This window comes from Lissotriton vulgaris, chromosome 5 (genome assembly GCF_964263255.1).
Source record: "Lissotriton vulgaris chromosome 5, aLisVul1.2, whole genome shotgun sequence".
NCBI lineage: Eukaryota > Metazoa > Chordata > Amphibia > Caudata > Salamandridae > Lissotriton > Lissotriton vulgaris.
This window is the reverse complement of record NC_141693.1, coordinates 243,764,419-243,778,584: the sequence shown is the minus strand read 5'-3', so window position 1 is coordinate 243,778,584 and position 14,166 is coordinate 243,764,419. Positions and strand designations below refer to the sequence as shown.

At 44.4% G+C, this 14,166-nt stretch overlaps 1 protein-coding gene across 1 annotated transcript in view; it reads right to left on the bottom strand.

The window, feature by feature from the left end:
* LOC147710591 (CDK5 regulatory subunit-associated protein 2-like) overlaps positions 1-14,166 on the bottom strand; it is an 883,251-nt gene that overhangs the window by 852,324 nt on the left and 16,761 nt on the right. The gene's annotated exons all lie outside the window — the stretch shown is intronic.

The window sequence follows — 14,166 nt, the reverse complement described above, 5'->3', positions numbered from 1 at the left end:
CCCTCGTGCGGTCACTAAATAGATGTAAAAATGTAGAGACCATGTTGGGTCTCTGTGAGATTTCAACATGAGTTGACCAAATGTAACATGTGCTGTAGTTAATTTATGAGGTACTTGCTTCTCATTTCCAGACTGTTACACCTTTGCACGCTCTCTTTTCTCTTAATAGTCACATTTTTGATTTAGGGCCAAATAAGGTTGTTCTGAGTCGGTTTAGTTATACACCAATGAAAAGTGTTAATGAAAATAAAAACGCAATTACTCAGGGAAGAGTCTGTTAGTGAACATCACCAAGCTGTCAGTATGGCACTACTATCCGAATAAACAAATAGTAAGAATAAAATAAGATTAGTATCACAATTCACAAGTACTAGACGGTACAACTTAAATCACAAGACAAGAGGCTCTGAATCCACAGTTGAAATTGATGGCTGACAGATTGAAATGAATATTATCCTCCATAGCACAATTGCTTCAGATTGCAAGAACCGTAGGCAACCACTGACCATTCAATCCATGGGTCTCCATCCTTTCCCACAGTAAGAAGCCTACTGGTAGATGCCCACCAAAAAGCAAATCGGAGAGTTATGACACTTACAGTTCACCCTTAACTAGGCCCCTTAGTCAATAATACATATGTGTTATATGTGTTTCCATAAACTCAATTTATGGGTTTACAAGCTTCTTGCCAGTAGATTGTTTTTAATTTTTGTTAGTGTCAAACAAATTGTAACTGTTGTTATGATTTAAAAGGTAACTAGATGGTAGATATAGCACTGTGTTTTGCTTGGCGATGCATGTTTAAATAATATTTAGTTTATAATAATTACAGTTTCAAAAATATAAACATTCCTGTTTCGGTTGAGCCACATACAGGGAGCTGTGTGAGGAACAGATCCATTCAGCTTATGGTTTCAGTTGGCAGTGCACGGGGAGTCGTGTGGGGATCAGAACGCTAGAGAGGAGCTTGCGATTCATCACCACCATATTGGTCACCCATCGCCAAGGGCAATTACAAGCCAATGTACATGCTTTCACGCAGTGCAACTGTATTGTGACATTTTGCCTTTTTTTCTCAAGAAAATAGGCGCATTGATTAGCTTCGCAGCATTCGAGAGAGCGTGAATAACTGCAAAGGATTGAAGTGTGAAATTTACATTAAATACCTACATTTTGACAAAAACATGGAAGGAAGAGAAGAGAATAGCCAAGAGAGTTTTATAAAACAAGCATTTGCAATGCAATAAGTCTCGCATTAGGAAAGTTTGAGCTATTGGTATTGTAAATGATACATTTTTAGGTCTCGCCTATCCCATTTCGCAAGGAATGGATAGGGGAGAATTATAGGGTTGGATCAGGAAAGCTAAACCAGGCGGCGGATTTCGACGAGTGCATGTGTCCGTGCACGCGCTTCCATCCGACTGCCTCGCATCATTGCCACCAGCAGCTTCACTTCGATCCGCTCCGCCCCCCGCTGCACGCGCTTTCCATCCGCCTGCCTCTTCACACTTCTTCACGGCCGCGAGGCCGTGCTTCAAAGAGATCTGCTCCCCTGCCCACTGCTTCACACTTCACACCTCTCCTGCTCAGCTCTCTGGTCTTCTGGTGTTCCTGCCGTTTCTCAGCTCTACACAGACCTCTATCCTCAGCCCCCCCCCTCTTCCACTTGCTTCAAGCAAGCTCTGCTTGTACTGACTCTGCCCCCGATCCGGCCCGCCAGATCCGCTGGAGGCTTCCCGCTGCCTCACTCCAGTGTGTCCCCGTGGTCCCGCGCTTAGGTCTCCGGCTCTTTTCCAGCGAAAAAACGGACTCCGCAACCATTATCAATCACCCCGCAGGTACAGGCTTCATTTCTCTGCTTTTCCGCATATGCCGTTTTCCGCCGTTTCTACTGCTCTTTCATCAATGTCTTCCCGTATTGGCGCCCGCGACAGCTAGTTTTCTTTGGCATCTTGCCACAATTACTTTCTCTGTAATCGCGTTAATCCCTCTTTCTTACTGTTCAGATCCTTTCATTTTGGAATGTACAATTAATGTTATCATCTTATATTACTCAGCGGTTGAACAGGATGTTTTGGGCTAGTGGTACCTTCTGGCTTATAACCTTGTAGCTATCAATAAAGCAGATAGATGTTATGATCCTTGCACTTTGAAAAACGTCCTCCTTACCACGGCAAGTATATTTAATAATTTAATTTCTGAAGTTTCACGTCATATGCCTTTATTTCAACATAATATTGTTGTTAAATATGAATGCACCTGAAATAAAAATGTTTAGTTTATTTCTGATCCCTTAAAATGATATATTGACCGTAATTGCGGCGTAGTCTGGTGTGAACGTTAGTTGTTGAAAGTGAGAAAAGTTTTCATATTTCGGAGGAGGCACAACCGGAAATTATGTGGGGTGGAGGTAGGGTTGCCACGGACAGTTTTCTACCGGCATCACTGGTGTTTTAATGTCTTTGTCGGTACAAACATATGCAAAATCACCCAAATCAGGTATTTTTAGTACTTAGCAGTACAAACTTCAAACAGCAAATATAAACCGAAAGCTATTTTAAATTCATTCTAGAGGTGCTTTAAGATCCCTGGCTCGTAATAATTAAAGTAGGCCCAGTCAGAAAATGCATGTTAAAAATGAATAGGTACGATTTTGTATAAAATCATATTTCGTATCAAGTCCGGGCCTTTACAGACTTGAAACAACAAATGTGCGGTTTTATTTTCTTGGAAAGGTGGCAACCCCAGATGCAGGTCAGAACCGAATTCTAGTCACGTAAAATGTTCTGAACAATATTAGATTACTAGATTTGTAGGACTCCTCCAGTACGTAATGTTTCCCTGCTGTTGCCCGACTCCTACAGTAGTTCCGGCTGCCATGATGTTTAGTCAACGCGATTCCCTTTTAAGCTTTTCTATGGGGAGGGTAAGCACTCTGGCTTTATGCTTAATCACGGACATTACATGATTTGACGACGCCTCGTTTCTTCATTTAGTTGCAATGGTAGGGCATGTTTTGTTGAATGGCCACCGTAGGCTCGCTAGTTTTGTGTATTAATGTAGGCCGAACCTGCCAGTGAACTGTCACTCTGCCTTGAGGTGCTCAGTCCATAAATATTCTTTGCATGTTCTAAAAAAAGTTTTCCCTGTTTAACTGCGCGCCCGCACAAAGCATGGCTGCCTGTTGGAAATTCGTTTCTTTGAAAGGTTTTTGTGTGTTTTTTAGAGCGCTGCTTTTGCGTCATTACAATACAGAACAAAGCAATGACTCCCCGCATCAGACCATTATTTAGCTGGACACATTTACGGCCTGCTTCGCTTTCATCAAAGGCATTTTCCTCCCTCAATTAATAAATACTTGATTTCGGTTTTTGTTTAGGGGCCGTGAAACGCTGACACTATTGCACAATGCAACTCTTGAGATCAAAGGCAGTCCGGCACGAAACTTTTATATCAAGTTTGTAAACGGGCAGAAGTAATTCAATGATTGCCACAGTTTAGTTATGGACTGGACGTTATCTAAGCCCATTGTTGTTGGGGTCTACACGGCGCCATATTGAAGCACAGTATGTGATATGCTAATTTATAAAGTGGAAAATATTCCTTTTATGTGCCATGCCGCGTCCTAACCCACTTAGCATGGAGGAATTCTCCCAATGCATGTGAACTCTTGAAGCATGAAGCTTCTCCAGCACGAGCTTGGGCTCACACACCACATCACCACATCAAAGGCTTGCGCGTCCACATCAAAGCCATCAGCCTCTCTCCCACAGGCTTCTAACGCTTCCCCTGTACTTTCACTTTCACAGCCGCCAGGCCGTGTCTCGCATTTCTCCTCCCCCCTAATTATTAACTGCCGCCAGGCCATGTCTCTTTATTTAAAGCACCTCTCTGCTATTTTCTTTTCTCTATCACGCTCTTTTACCTACACCTCTGTTTCTCCACTCTCTCTACCCCCAGAATGTGCCCGCTTTATTTTCTTTCTCCAATCTCCATTTTCGTCTAATTGCTCACCCTGCTGTTGCTGCCCATGGCCGGCCGTACTTTCACTTTCCTGGCCGCCAGGCCGTGTCTCGCATTTCTCCTCTTTTTTGCTGTCAACCCTCGTTTCTTCCTTACACTTTATTCCCACCTTTCTTCCATCTAGGTATATCCCCATCGCGATTCTCACCTCTCTGCTATTTTCTTTTCTCCATCACGCTCTTTTACCTTTCTCTACTCTCTCAACCCCCAGAATGTGCCCGCTTTATTTTCTTTCTCCAATCTCCCTTTTCGTCTAATTGCTCACAACCTAGCTCAGCCATTTAAATCCCAGGCTGTGGTTTTACCCTGGCCACATTCGGTACTTTTAACTGGCCTGTCGGGCTTTACGGTGGTCCCGTCAAACAGCACTTTCTTGCGGTGGCTCAGGGGAGACAGATATACATGTTGCTTAATCAGCTATAAAGTGCCAGTGATCTGTGGTAGGGCCTGCCTAGACTCTCTGCCTACATCACGTCTATCGCTCTATTTCTGTGACATTGTTTGCCTTCTCATTGGGCTCAGTGCAGCACGTTATTATCTTTCTCCCAGTGGTATTTCCAGTAGATGACCTAAAGTGTACACTTTTCTCATGCACACATCACTTTGGTTCCAAAAATTGCTTGCATGCCTTTAGAGAAAGTTAGACTCCCAGGGTTAATCAATCAGGATTTATAAACTGCAGCAGCCCTTGTCTGGTGTTGCTGCATTTTGAAACATCTTGTCATGAAGGTTTCTTTATTTATCTTTATTCAAGACTTTTTGTGCCTTTCTGCCTTCTGTTAGACTCGTTTTTCCCTTTTTTTCTGCCCTTATGCCCTCTGATAGACTCGATTTTTGTGCCTTTCTGCCCTCTGTTAGACTCGGTTTTTAGGTCTCGTGACCTATCAATGCGCATGCACATTGAGCGGAGCAAGACTATAGGGCTTTAAACAGACTTTAACTAACTGCCGATTTGATGCTGTGCCCGTGCGCTTTTAGGTCAATGCGCAAGCGCATTGACATAAAATGCGCATGCACAGCATCAAATCGTCAGCCATCTGTTGCCCAGCTTGGTGCCGCTCCACCCCCTGCGGCATCAAAGGCTTTCACAGCCGGCCGGCCGTGCTTTCAGTTTCACGGCCGACCGGCCGTGTGAAGTGCACTTAAAAGGCCGCTCTCCCTGCTCCGCCCCCTGCTGCGGCCGAGACGCATTTCTCCTCCCCCCTTCCCCATGCACCCTGAGTGGGCTGAAGAATAAAGATTGCCACAGTACTTACCTCCCAATATGCCAGGACAAGAGATTTGTAAAGTAACCCAGTACTGATATGTGTAGGAAGTGAGTTTGGATGGGCGATGATTCCTAATCCTCCCATTAGTTTAAAAAAAAAACTTTAAAAAAAAAAACTCTGCGCACACATTTACTCGATGTTACGCTTGGTTCTGAGATTCACAGCCCTCTTGCAGTTGGCATGTTCACTGCCCGAGCTGTACGCCTGTCAGGACTAAGTCAGTGATGGCTTCCCATAGACAACGCTGCTCAGCATGTCCTTGTTAACACGTCATTTGATGTGCACTTCTGTAAAACTGATGTTATGTCTTAGATACCATTTGGCAAATGTCTAGGCGTAGTGCCACCAAATCAGCAATTCCGATACCACGAGCAATTGAAGTTCGTGTTGCGTTACTTACTATCAGCAGTATTAATGCCCCATTTTGGGGATATAGTGTTTCTTTGACATGCGGACATCTTTGCAGACGCCATATTGTATATGGGGCCTGAATATGCAGCCGCCTCAAACTGAGAACCGACATCACCAAGAAGTCCAACCCCTCAACCCGCCCCACCTCCCCCCACCCTCCTGCTTTTTTAAAATTCATCAAGCCCCTGCTGCTTGGACTGACCCAACAGTTAAAGCTGGAACTATTACAGTAATCGACTGGCCAAATGAAGGAGAACCGAGACACACACTTTATTACCAAAGGGGCGATTTGCTGCTCATCTGTAATAGCAGCAGCGCCTCATATTGATCAGCCCATCAAGATACTAATACCCTGTAAAATTACTTTTTATAACTGAAACTAGGTTAATCCAAATCAGTCTGCGGCCTGACGTCCTACTTCGCGCTCAGCACAGGCTGCTGCTCTGTGCCTTGGTTTTCGTGATTTAAAGCCTTTTACATTGATAATGGTGGATGCGTCGTTTGCATCAGCGGGCGCTTCAGCCTTGCTCCTGCCCGGGGCTGTCTTTTTGTTTTAACTAGAGCATCACCCACTTAATTAAGGAGCAAATGTTTGTCTCGCTCTTCAGAGTTACATCGCAGTTTTATGTTCCCACCAGATTTATTAATCATGCTCTTTTATGTGCAATCTGTAATTTGTGCTGTAAATAAGAAGCAGGCCGATCCTCCGTTTACTATCAAGAGGTGCTTGGAATGCAAAGCTGTGCGGCTGTCTTTAGTCTTTTTCGTGCCCAGGGTCACACAGTGTGGTCAATTGAGAAAGCATGGATCACTAGGATCTCGGGCTACAGATTTCTATGTGATTTTTGCTCTAGTTTACAATTTAGGGGTGGGTGTAATTCGCATAATTCAGTGTAGCGCAATTACGCAGAATTACCTGTGAATTCCATGAGATCACGCTTAATAACCAGAAAAGAATAATTCTACATTTAGCGCCATTTGTGAGCACAAAATGCCTCTTTTAGTCCACAATGGACACAAGAATGCATTTTGCTCTCAGAAATGGCACTAAATGTAACCGAACATTAATAGCAAGCAGCAGCAACTCACTAAATATGCCCGAGCTCGAACCTGGTTCCCAAATGCCAAATTGGGCAGCTCTGGCCCTTCCTTACGCCACATCCTCTCCCCCATATGGTGCGCGCTCCACTTTCTCCGTTTCATGGTTCGTGCGTAAGGTATTTCTCGTGGCACTGTGTACCCTTCTGGGCTGTTTAAACTTAGCTCCAAGTAACATCTTTCAGCCTGATCAGAGTTCGCCGTCTGACCCGTATTTCCTGTAATCAGAGCCCTGACAGGATTCTATCGCCGGCAAAACTACTGCAAAAAGAGCTGTCACTGTCAAATGGCAGGTCACCCGGAGTAGGATTGTACAGAGCCTGGTGGCCAGGCTTGCTGATGTCATACTTAAGAGCTCTCCTTTGGTCATAAATGTGACAGCGTAGCTGGCAGTTTTTCAGGCACAATATGGTACGTTAGTTACTCATTTACTGGACGATTCAAACAGGAATAGACTTGTTTTTTCGTGATGTAACTTTTCATAAAACAGAATGCGATATGATTTTTAAAGTTCATATGTTAATGACACGTCTTTTAACTAATTGCTGACTGAATACAGTAATGAAAATATTTATGTACAGAATAGGATATGCCCTGTCACTACCTTCCCTTGCTGCTAACTAGGTTAATCCAAATCAGTCTGCGGCCTGACGTCCTACTTCGCGCTCAGCACAGGCTGCTGCTCTGTGCCTTGGTTTTCGTGATTTAAAGCCACATCCTCTCCCCCATATGGTGCGCGCTCCACTTTCTCTGTTTCATGGTTCGTGCGTAAGGTATTTCTCGTGGCACTGTGTACCCTTCTGGGCTGTTTAAACTTAGCTCCAAGTAACATCTTTCAGCCTGATCAGAGTTCGCCGTCTGACCCGTATTTCCTGTAATCAGAGCCCTGACAGGATTCTATCGCCGGCAAAACTACTGCAAAAAGAGCGGTCACTGTCAAATGGCAGGTCACCCGGAGTAGGATTGTACAGAGCCTGGTGGCCAGGCTTGCTGATGTCATACTTAAGAGCTCTCCTTTGGTCATAAATGTGACAGCGTAGCTGGCAGTTTTTCAGGCACAATATGGTACGTTAGTTACTCATTTACTGGACGATTCAAACAGGAATAGACTTGTTTTTTCGTGATGTAACTTTTCATAAAACAGAATGCGATATGATTTTTAAAGTTCATATGTTAATGACACGTCTTTTAACTAATTGCTGACTGAATACAGTAATGAAAATATTTATGTACAGAATAGGATATGCCCTGTCACTACCTTCCCTTGCTGCTAATTTCAAACTGAACTCTCTGTCGAAGCTGGATATTGGATTATACTTTGCTTAAGAACTTGCTGCTATTTATTGCTTTTTGAACACTTTGGGATATGTTTTGGTATTTTAATCCTTCTGCTGTTAATCCCAAAACCCTAAAAACAATTTGTTGCCAAAGCGGGCATGTGTTGCCACCTAAATGCTTGAAAAATCTTTAGTACTGACATTCGCCAACGTTATAACTATTGGCATTGTAAATGACAAAGCTATCAATTTAGCTATTTAAAAAACCAACACATAAATAAAATATTTGTCATTTACAAGACCAATAGCTCTAACTTTTCTAATGCGAGACCTATTGCATTTCCAATGCTTGTTGTGCCTTTCTGGCCCCTGTTAGACTCGTTTTTGTGCCCTTCTGCCCTCTTTTAGAATCGTTTTTCCCTTGTTTTTCTTCCCTCCGTTAGACTCGTTTTTTGTGCCTTTCTGCCCTCTGCATCACCACATCATCACTCAGCACTACCCCAGCATCACTCAGCACCACCACATTATCACTCAGCACCACCACATTATCACTCAGCACCACCACATTATCACTCAGCACCACCACATTATCACTCAGCACCACCACCACATTATCACTCAGCACCACCACATTATCACTCAGCACCACCACATTATCACTCAGCACCACCACAGCACCACTCAGCACCACCGCATTATCACTCAGCACCACCACCACAGCACCACTCAGCACCACCACAGCACCACAACATCACTCAGCAGCACCACAGCATCACTCAGCACCACCACTGCACCACTCAGCACCACCACTGCACCACTCAGCACCACCACATTATCACTCAGCACCACCACATTATCACTCAGCAGCACCACCACCACCACCACAGCATCACTCAGCACCACCACGTTATCACTCAGCACCACCACGTTATCACTCAGCACCACCACGTTATCACTCAGCACCACCACGTTATCACTCAGCACCACCACGTTATCACTCAGCACCACCACGTTATCACTCAGCACCACCACGTTATCACTCAGCACCACCACGTTATCACTCAGCACCACCACGTTATCACTCAGCACCACCACGTTATCACTCAGCACCACCACGTTATCACTCAGCGTTATCACTCAGCACCACCACGTTATCACTCAGCACCACCACGTTATCACTCAGCACCACCACGTTATCACTCAGCACCACCACGTTAGCACTCAGCACCACCACGTTAGCACTCAGCACCACCACGTTAGCACTCAGCACCACCACGTTATCACTCGGCACCAAACCACAGCACCACCCAGCACCACCACAGCACCACCCAGCACCACCACAGCACCACTCTGCACCACCACAGCACCACCACAGCACCACTCTGCACCACCACAGCACCACTCTGCACCACCACAGCACCACTCTGCACCACCACAGCACCACTCTGCAACACCACAGCACCACTCTGCAACACCACAGCACCACTCTGCAACACCACAGCACCACTCTGCAACACCACAGCACCACTCTGCAACACCACAGCACCACTCTGCAACACCACAGCATCACTCAGCACCACCACTGCACCACTCAGCACCACCACTGCACCACTCAGCACCACCACATTATCACTCAGCACCACCACATTATCACTCAGCACCACCACATTATCACTCAGCAGCACCACCACCACCACAGCACCACTCTGCACCACCACAGCACCACTCTGCACCACCACAGCACCACTCAGCGCAACCACAGCACCACTCAGCGCAACCACAGCACCACTCAGCGCAACCACAGCACCACTCAGCGCAACCACAGCACCACTCAGCGCAACCACAGCACCACTCAGCGCAACCACAGCACCACTCAGCGCAACCACAGCACCACTCAGCGCAACCACAGCACCACTCAGCGCAACCACAGCACCACTCAGCGCAACCACAGCACCACTCAGCGCAACCACAGCACCACTCAGCGCAACCACAGCACCACTCAGCGCAACCACAGCACCACTCAGCGCAACCACAGCACCACTCAGCGCAACCACAGCATCACTCAGTGCAACCACAGCATCACTCAGCACTACCACAGCATCACTGGTTCAAATATGTCCTCTCAATGTTTCAAGCTTTATTACAAATGTCACAAAAAGATGTTAATATTTCACTTCTGTTCTTGGATTTTCGTCACAATAAAATAGACTGAACATGATATTCACAAAAGTTATTTACAAAAGTTTAAGCTATTGCTATTATAAATTACAATAACTTTTATTTAAGTATTAATTATTTACAAAAATTAAAAGCCATTGTTATTTGTAAAAGCAATACATATAAGTCACGTAAATACAACACATATTGCATTACAAATGGTATAGGTGTCACATTTGCGAAAGTTATAACTATTGGCATTGTAAATGACAAAGCTATTAATTTAGCTATTTTTTATTTATGTGTTGGTTTTGAAAACAGCGAAATTAATAGCTTTGCCATTTACAATTCCAATAGTTATAACTTTTGCAAATGTGACACCTATAGCATTTGGAATGCAATATGTGTTGTATTTACGTGACTTAGACGTATAGATATTACAAATAACAATGGCTTTTAATTTTTGTTTAATAATTAATACTTAAATAAAAGTTCTTGTAATTTAAAATGGCTATAGCTTAAACTTTTGTAAATAATTTTTGTGAAGATTATGTTCAGCGTATTTTATTGTGATGAAAATCCAAGAACAGAAGTGAAACATTAACATCTTTTTGTGACATTTGTAATAAAGCTTGAAACATTGAGAGAGCATATTTGAACCAGTTGTTGTTGAATGGTTGCACAGATTGATGCTGTGGTGGCGCTGAGTGATGTTGTGGTAGCGACGGGCGATGCTGTGGTGGCGCTGAGTGATGTTGTGGTAGCGACTGGCGATGCTGTGGTAGCGCATAGTGATGTTGTGGTGCCCCCGAGTGATGTGGTGCCCCCGAGTGATGTTGTAGTGCCCCTGAGTGATGTTGTGGTGCCCCTGAGTGATGCTGTGGTGCCCCTGAGTGATGCTGTGGTGGTGTGATAGATAGAGTGAGTGCGATAGATAGATAGATAGATAGATAGAGTGAGTGAGTGCGATAGATAGAGTGAGTGAGATAGACAGATAGAGTGAGTGCGATAAATAGATAAATAGATAGATAGATGGATAGATAGATAGAGGGAGGGCGATAGATATAGATAGAGGGAGGGAGGGCGATAGATATAGATAGATAGAGGGAGGGCGATAGATATAGATAGAGGGAGGGAGGGCGATAGATATAGATAGATAGAGGGAGGGCGATAGATATAGATAGATAGAGGGAGGGCGATAGATATAGATAGATAGAGGGAGGGCGATAGATATAGATAGATAGAGGGAGGGCGATAGATATAGATAGATAGAGGGAGGGCGATAGATATAGATAGATAGAGGGAGGGCGATAGATATAGATAGATAGAGGGAGGGCGATAGATATAGATAGATAGAGGGAGGGCGATAGATATAGATAGATAGAGGGAGGGCGATAGATATAGATAGATAGAGGGAGGGATATAGATAGATAGAGGGAGGGATATAGATAGATAGATAGATAGATAGATAGATAGATAGATAGATAGATAGATAGATAGATAGATAGATAGATAGATAGATAGATAGGAGGGAGGGAAGCCGATAGATAGATAGAGGGAAGCCGATAGATAGAGGGAAGCCGATAGATAGATAGAGAGAAGCCGATAGATAGATAGAGGGAAGCCGATAGATAGATAGAGGGAAGCCGATACATAGATAGAGGGAAGCCGATAGATAGATAGATAGATAGATAGATAGATAGATAGATAGATAGATAGATTGCCAGAAAAGTATGTGAGAATCACCAGGAGAAGGGCGTTGGCTTGGCTCACATGTAGTGGGCCTTGGAGTACATGTTTTGGTTGGTCAGAAGTTGTGTGCGTCCTCAAAAAAAGTTGAGCTCTCCACACTGCTGTGATAATTTTATTTCTCTAGCTGCCCGAGACATCTGTATGTGCCCCCTCCGTCTAAAGTGCCTGTAGAGTGAGTGTGTCCTATCTATTTACAATTGAAGCGCCATGGGGATGGGAGAGTGCGCAAAGCACACCAGATGCCAAAGTGTGACAAATAAAACAATATTGTTATTAGCACATACCAATCATACAAAACTGTTGTTTGGTGTGTATTGGAGGCATGCGTGATTGGTGTGCATCAGTAAGAGTGGGGAGGGGAGGGTACATGCTGCAGGCGAAGTTTACTAGTTAGTAGTGTTATAAAATTTGTCACTTGCATAGTGCTCCGATGCCGCTGATTAGACAGTGCAGGCTATCGCCTGGTTGAGAGGCACTAGGAAGTATGCGGTTAGGTCATCAGTGTAGCGCATATCTGTCATGTCTATGGATTCGTAGCGCTCCATAATTCTATGTCTGCCCTGGAAATATGGATAGAAATGGACAATAAAGGCTGCAGCTCATAGAAGACTGTGTTGTGTACATTAAAATGTGTTATTTGCATACTGCTCCGATGCTGCTGCCGAGAGCCTTGCAGCGCTACCATAATAGGAGACTAGTAGACTTTTTCTCAAATGCAGGATATCAGAGCGCTTTACATAGCACCAGTTACATTACACAAGGACACACAGTAATTTTGTAAGGCACGGGGATATTACGTGATTTGCCCCGAATCACAGGAAGTTTAGCGAATTACTGAGACTTGAACCGGGTTCCCCAGGTCCGAGGTCGAGCGCTCTAGCCGTTAGGCCAACTCCATAATCCTATGCCGGCTTGGAAATGTGTATTGAATTAGCCAATAAAGGCTGTGGCTCATGAAACACAGTGTTGTGTATATTAACACACCATGACGGGAGACTTGTAGACGTACGGTTTAGTAGTGTGTGACGCTGCACACTTTCAGGGCAATGTATGCACAATGTGCTGCACCGATGAACACCATAACATAAGTGTTTTGTAACCGGATGCATACAACGCGCACACAGTCCCTTTGAATTACGAATCAATTGGGCATAGGATGTTAAAAGGGATGAAGAATAAAAAAAAAACAATGCTTGTTTCTTTTCTCTACTCCCTTGTTTTGAGGTTCGATTCACAAAGGCGTCGTACAGCATGCAAAAGAGTACTTCCGGAGTTCCTCTTTCCATATTCTAAGTACTCTGTGATCTGGCCCTTTGTGTTTCATGCGGACAAAAAAAAAAGCCAATCACGTGAGGGCCCAAGCATGTGCAGCAGAAGGCGACCTAAAGCCACCCACTCACCCCGAGAGCCTGGAGGCGTGGCGGAACCCGCTGGGGTTACAGATCACGTAAGGTGAAAACACCTTCCAAAAGTTGTGCCTCAGAATACTTTATCGCGTGCCAAGCAGCCGCTCAACCTCCGCTGCACAGCACTAACACCATGCACTGGAGGTAAAGCCGCTGTAATCCGGCTGAAGTGCGCTGTATGCTATGCAAGGGTACTCCTGCCAACGCACTGCTACCTATGAATGCATTTTATTAATGTTGCCATCCATGGCTGCCCGAGTGTAACCTGTTTGGATTAAGTGAGGCACATTCCACATATATTATTATAACACAGAGATATGACAGTTGTGTGGTATTCAAATGCACCATCGTTTCATGGTTTGATACTATTATTGGGGAGCATTGCATTCATGTTGAATGTTGACAAATAAACTACCAAACTGCTTCAATGCACATCATGGAGTAATGCTAAAACAGCATAGCAGAATCTCGTCGCAGAGCACCGAAAATATTTCAATTCTAAACACTGTGAAATGTGGCCCTGATCACAGCACATCCAACAGTAAAAAAAACAAGGCAGCAATTAACTTGTAAAGCACAGTATTTTTGTTAATAGTGAGACTACGCACGTAATGTACCCTATAAGCAATAATTAAAAGCAAAGCAGCATAAAGGTGTATGTTTATGTGAAGCCTACAGAATGGCAAACCTCCATCGCACGCTAATTTAGTCAATAGTGAGAATATGTACAAACATGTACCCTGAAGCTATAGTTAAATGCAAATGCATAGTATG